Source organism: Sycon ciliatum, chromosome 5, assembly GCF_964019385.1.
Source record: "Sycon ciliatum chromosome 5, ocSycCili1.1, whole genome shotgun sequence".
In the NCBI taxonomy this organism is placed as follows: domain Eukaryota; kingdom Metazoa; phylum Porifera; class Calcarea; order Leucosolenida; family Sycettidae; genus Sycon; species Sycon ciliatum.
The window spans coordinates 32074184-32080527 of NC_088647.1; positions in this window are offsets into that span (position 1 = coordinate 32074184).

Consider the following 6344-nt stretch of genomic DNA (forward strand, 5'->3'; position numbering starts at 1 on the left):
TTGTGTTCCGTTTAGCTTCTGGCTTCTGTTCTCCTTCGATGCTCCGCGTTGGCCTTGGCCATTCCTAGCATAATATACATACGTATTTCGGTTGAATAATTGGCGGTCGACCTCCGTGGTCTCTGGACACACGGATCAGGCGCCAGAGGGTGCTGCGGTAACATGTTGTAGCACTTAGGTTATTTTCGTGAGTTTGCACCCCGTGTTCATGAGTTGTTTCTGCACTGTTCATGCACATTTGTCACACTTACTCTTTATCCTTAGCCCTCACTTTTTGTAATACTTACGCGTCATGTGTCACACTTCTTTGGATTTTAACCTTTGTTTTTCCCTTGATCACTTTAGTTCCGTATTTCCACTGATGATCGGAGCTTGAAAATCGATTCTGGAAACACACGATCTCAAACCCTGAACAAATTGTCATGTTGCGTGGTGATGTCTGCGGCATTCATACTTTTAATAGTAATATTAATCACTTGCCAATAACAAACACAACAATAATACCATCAGCCCCCAAGGCCCCCCATTCACCGGTTTTGACGGTGCTTCCCTGATGTTGAATGAGAAGAATTATATCGCTGCCTTCAGTGCTATTTTGTCGCTGAAGGGCTCGATTTCAGGTTTGATGACGGTTACTTTTCAACGGATTTTGTTTTCTGATTTAGCTCTCTTGCTATTTCTGTACCTGCTTGTGTTAAGTCTCTTTCTAGCAGATTAGTTGAACATGTATAATAGATTGTACGTGCTTCATTGTGGATTTGTTGTTCACAGTGCTTCTCTCTTTTTTCTTTCTTTTTTTCTCAGTCTCCTTTATTATAATATTATTATTTTCTTTACATACAACAGCAGTACTCTCCATGGTCTTAAGGTAGCAGCCTACCCATATATTTCATATGGCATTCAATTCACCGTAACTTTGGTGTCTCTCAATGGATTTGAGTGAACTTTTCACCACACACTCCTGCCACTATGCTGGCCCTCTGGCCATGATTTAAAAGTTCTTGCGCCTCACTGACAGGCTTTCCAGGTAGGCATGGCCCCGTAGGGTCCAGCGGATAATGCTCCGAAAATGTTCATATAAGGCTAACCATAATGCTCCAAAAACTGCCTTATAATGCTGATTATATTGCTTCATGAAACTCGGATGTTGAGCCATAAATAAATGTAGAAGAGAAAAGGACATATGTATACGAGTTAAGAGTAACTCTCCATCACTGTAACATGATACTTTATACAGTCAGAAAGTGCAATAACTAGGCACAAAACTGACAGAGTACTGAAACATTCGACGTCCTGACACCTAGCTTCAACACATCTCCGTAGCGCTAACCGACAGCCTTCCAACTTGGAAGGTTCAAGGTTATGGAAAGACCAAAGAGGGGAAGGCAAGCGCAACGAAAACGAGCAAAAGCTACAGTCCCAACGGAACAAAGAATGTCGATTGTTACTGGACGATGACGAGACCAGTACGATACTTGACAAAGCGGTCTAACTACAATTCGAAGCAGCAAAGCAGCACACCACCCAACTTGGGTGGGTCATAAATATCAAAGATAAGTAAAGAAAGGGAAGCTTTGCGAAAACGAATTGTACAAGCCGAAAGCCAAACTCCTACAGTACTCCTCATGCATGACATTGTGATGGACTAGTTGACTACAAAACAAGTTGTTTCACACGATGTACGTTTCGCCGTATGGTTCGTGACGGCTCATCAGGTGTGCAATATGAAACTCGGATGTTGAGCCATAAATAAATTGTTTTGTAGTCAACTAGTCCATCACAATGTCATGCATGAGGAGTACTGTAGGAGTTTGGCTTTCGGCTTGTACAATTCGTTTTCGCAAAGCTTCCCTTTCTTTACTTATCCTTGATATTTATGACCCACCCAAGTTGGGTGGTGTGCTGCTTTGCTGCTTCGAATTGTAGTTAGACCGCTTTGTCAAATATCGTACTGGTCTCGTCATCGTCCAGTAACAATCGACATTCTTTGTTCCGTTGGGACTGTAGCTTTTGCTCGTTTTCGTTGCGCTTGCCTTCCCCTCTTTTGCCTTCCCCTCTTTGGTCTTTCCATAACCTTGAACCTTCCAAGTTGGAAGGCTGTCGGTTAGCGCTACGGAGATGTGTTGAAGCTAGGTGTCAGGACGTCGAATGTTTCAGTACTCTGTCAGTTTTGTGCCTAGTTATTGCACTTTCTGACTGTATAAAGTATCATGTTACAGTGATGGAGAGTTACTCTTAACTCGTATCCATATGTCCTTTTCTCTTCTACATATATTGCTTCAGCAAGGGATATAATGCTCTTGGTTTAGGACAAAAATGGAAGAAAGTCTGCACATTGTCAAACTTCCAGGAAGTTATGCTTATCGTTGATCTGCATCTGAAGCTGCCACCTTATCTCTCACGAGCTCCACCACTTCTTAGCACTATAAGACATGATCGCTTCTCCATTGATTGTTCTCCATTCCAACTTTGATGCAGGGTTGTGGTAGAATAGTCGGTGTATCAAATCTTTCCCTAAATATCCATGTAGTGAGAGATGAAACCATTATTGCAGGTTGTCACTCATTGTTGGGATGAAGTTAATCTTGGCAAATAGTATTCCTGCCTGCAGACAAGCTGTCACTGCGTCCACTCTGTTAATAATGTCTTCATCTGAAACACCAGACGTGAGGCCAGCTCCTGAGATCCGATCTCACATGGAGAGCCCTCGCATTTGCGGAAATCCTGAAATCACGTGGTCAGAAGTTAATTTGCCACTCTACATCCTCGTCTTGTGCTCTCATCTTCTCCTCGAGATGGTGTGTACCGTGTAGACGTACATATATGGCTTGCCACAATACTCTTCCTTTGTCTGATAGCATTTGACTGTAGGCCTGGCATTACTACCGTCCACAACTAACTGTACGTGCTTCATCAGGAAAGTAAGACAGGCGCTGCTGAGCAATCAACTTGGTACTAAGTCCATGAGAAATTCTAGTTCTTTTCGAGCCTCCTGAGCTGGACTCGGCAAAGGCAGTTCTTTTGGAACGAGGTATTTCTGTTTTTAGGCGCTCCTTCATCCTGGTCCAAATTTAGCAGTGCATCAGTGTCTACTTCAGTATCGCTAGAGATGCTATCGCCAGAGCCTCTGGCACAACTAGAAAACTCTGCTTCGTCTGTTTGGTATTCACTTCACGTATGTCTCCTCCATAGCTCTCCATTATTCTAAAAGTAAAAGAAACCTATGGTTGATAAATATGGATTGGTGGTAAAGACACACCTGGCAATATCGCGGTAAACACACGCCTGCCCGCACACGCTCTCTAAGCTGCAAAGTTCTAGCACAGAGCTCTCCTTCTCACCACCACCACCATCAGTTCGCGCCTGGCGCCTAGTCCATACATGGTTGGCGGTATCCGACATAGCAGGCTGGTACATCTAGTAGCGCATGGCACTTAGAAGATGACACAGCAACGGCATAGCTCGATTGCGACGTACGTTTCGTCCCCGCTGGACTCATCAGGCAATCTTCTTCTTGGATGTCTTCATACGGAGCTTGACTCGGGAGAATGAAGTTGAAGACACCACTGCAGCTGTACTTATGGTTGATAAATATGGTGGTAAAGACACACCTGGCAATATGGCGGTAAACACACGCCTGCCCACACACGCTCTCTAAGCTGCAATGGTGGTGGTGGTGAGAAGGAGAGCTCTGTGCTAGAACTTTGCAGCTTAGAGAGCGTGTGTGGGCAGGCGTGTGTTTACCGCCATATTGCCAGGTGTGTCTTCACCACCATAGTTATCAACCATAAGTACAGCTGCAGTGGTGTCTTCAACTTCATTCTCCCGAGCCAAGCTCCGTGTGAAGACATCCAAGAAGAAGATTGCCTGATGAGTCCAGCGGGGACGAAACGTACGTCGCAATCGAGCTATGTCGTTGCTGTGTCATCTTCTATGTGCCATGCGCTACTTGATGTACCAGCCTGCTATGTCGGATACCGCCAACCATGCATCGACTAGGCGCCGGGCGCGAACTGATGGTGGTGGTGGTGAGAAGGAGAGCTCTGTGCTAGAACTTTGCAGCTTAGAGAGCGTGTGTGGGCAGGCGTGTGTTTACCGCCATATTGCCAGGTGTGTCTTTACCACCATATTTATCAACCATAAGTACAGCTGCAGTGGTGTCTTCAACTTCATTAAAAGAAACTTCATAAATAATTTCTCCGGATTTGTGTCACTTGAACTGCCTCGGCCTCGGTTGCGCATGCTTCACAAACGGCTTGTATGCATTTACCTGACCACATCGCTATGACGTTTTTATGTAGCAATAGTTATGTAGCGTTAGTGCTAAAGGTGTTACGTATCTACCGTGACAATCACAAAGTCATGTGCCGGTACAACGCATAGTGCTCAAATACCCGGAATGGGCGGAGCGTAGTACGCAAGAGGTGCACAAAAGGAGTAAAATAGGGCTGTTTCGTTGTTACTCAGAGTTTCATGGCAAAAACCAATCATCAGACAGCATCTCATGATCATGATTGTTGCCGATTGTGGCCAAAAACCTGAGATTTCCCGATAGTACCCACTATGAAACTCGTTATGCCGCTCAAACCTCACATAATGCTCGTTTTGTTCCTTTCTAATGCTCCATAATGCTCTGATGCTCGGATAGCCGTATAATGCCGAATATATTGCCGGCATTATTAGGCACCGGCGGATTATGCCGGCATAATTATTGGCATAATTTGGTGGTTTAAAATTTGGAGCATAATTTGGCATCCTCTCGGAGGTAGGAGCATAACTACACGATTATACCACAGTTCTAGTATGTAGGCTATACCATTGTGTACAATGCACTTGACCAGTGCTAGTGGTCTGCATGGTAAAGGGTTCGGAGGTCATACAGATAGTGTTTTCAATGAAAAGCAGGGTAGAAATCATGGCAAATCAGTATTGTATGCTCGAACTCGTCTTCTTTAAAGTTCTTTCTCACACTGACTAGCCCTTGGCGGAATACCGGCATAATATTTGGCATAATCTTGGGATTTCGTCAAAAAATCATGCTCCGGCATAATATTTATACGGATTCCAACGTGTAAAGTCGGCATAATCTTTCGGTTTAGACAAAAATTATGCTTAGGGGCATAATACAGCTTTGTCAGAAAGCCTGCAGATGTTTTTTTTAAATACCCCAGTTACGACTCCTTGTCATAGCCCTTGGCGGATTATGCCGGCATAATATTTGGCATAATCTTGGGATTTCGTAAAACAATTATGCTCCGGCATATACGGATTTCAACGTGTAAGGTCGGCATAATCTTTCGGTTTAGACAAAAATTATGCTTAGGGCATGGCCGTGTGTGTATGCGTGGTTTCTCAATCCTCTATGTACAGCGTGAATACATAGTGGAACCGAGCATAATTCAGCATTATTCAGCATATTTGTTGGCATAATTGTGGCATAATCAAAAGCATAATTTGACGATTGGCCGAGCATAGTCCGCCAATGGCTAACACTGACACAATACATGTAGTAGAAGACTGATGGTGCAACGGTTGTGCAATCATAAAACCAAGATTCATGAGGTTTTCGTTCTGGAATTTGACATACGGACTGGTTGTTGTGATAAATGTAGTATTATTATTATTTGAAACTCGGATGTTGAGCCATAAATAAATGTAGAAAAGAAAAGGACATATGGATACGAGTTAAGAGTAACTCTCCATCACTGTAACATGATACTTTATACAGTCAGAAAGTGCAATAACTAGGCACAAAACTGACAGAGTACTGAAACATTCGACGTCCTGACACCTAGCTTCAACACATCTCCGTAGCGCTAACCGACAGCCTTCCAACTTGGAAGGTTCAAGGTTATGAAAAGACCAAAGAGGGGAAGGCAAGCGCAACGAAAACGAGCAAAAGCTACAGTCCCAACGGAACAAAGAATGTCGATTGTTACTGGACGATGACGAGACCAGTACGATATTTGACAAAGCGGTCTAACTACAATTCGAAGCAGCAAAGCAGCACACCACCCAACTTGGGTGGGTCATAAATATCAAAGATAAGTAAAGAAAGGGAAGCTTTGCGAAAACGAATTGTACAAGCCGAAAGCCAAACTCCTACAGTGTTGAAGCTAGGTGTCAGGACGTCGAATGTCTCAGTACTCTGTCAGTTTTGTGCCTAGTTATTGCTCTTTCTGACTGTATAATAGTTCCCAGTTACAGTGATGGAGAGTTACTCTTAACTCGTACCCATATGTCCTTTTCTTTTCTACATTATTATTATTATTATTATTATTTGGAAAGGATTGGGAGAACTTCATATTCAAGGATCAGTCGGGGAAGTGAACTGCCTGAAAAGA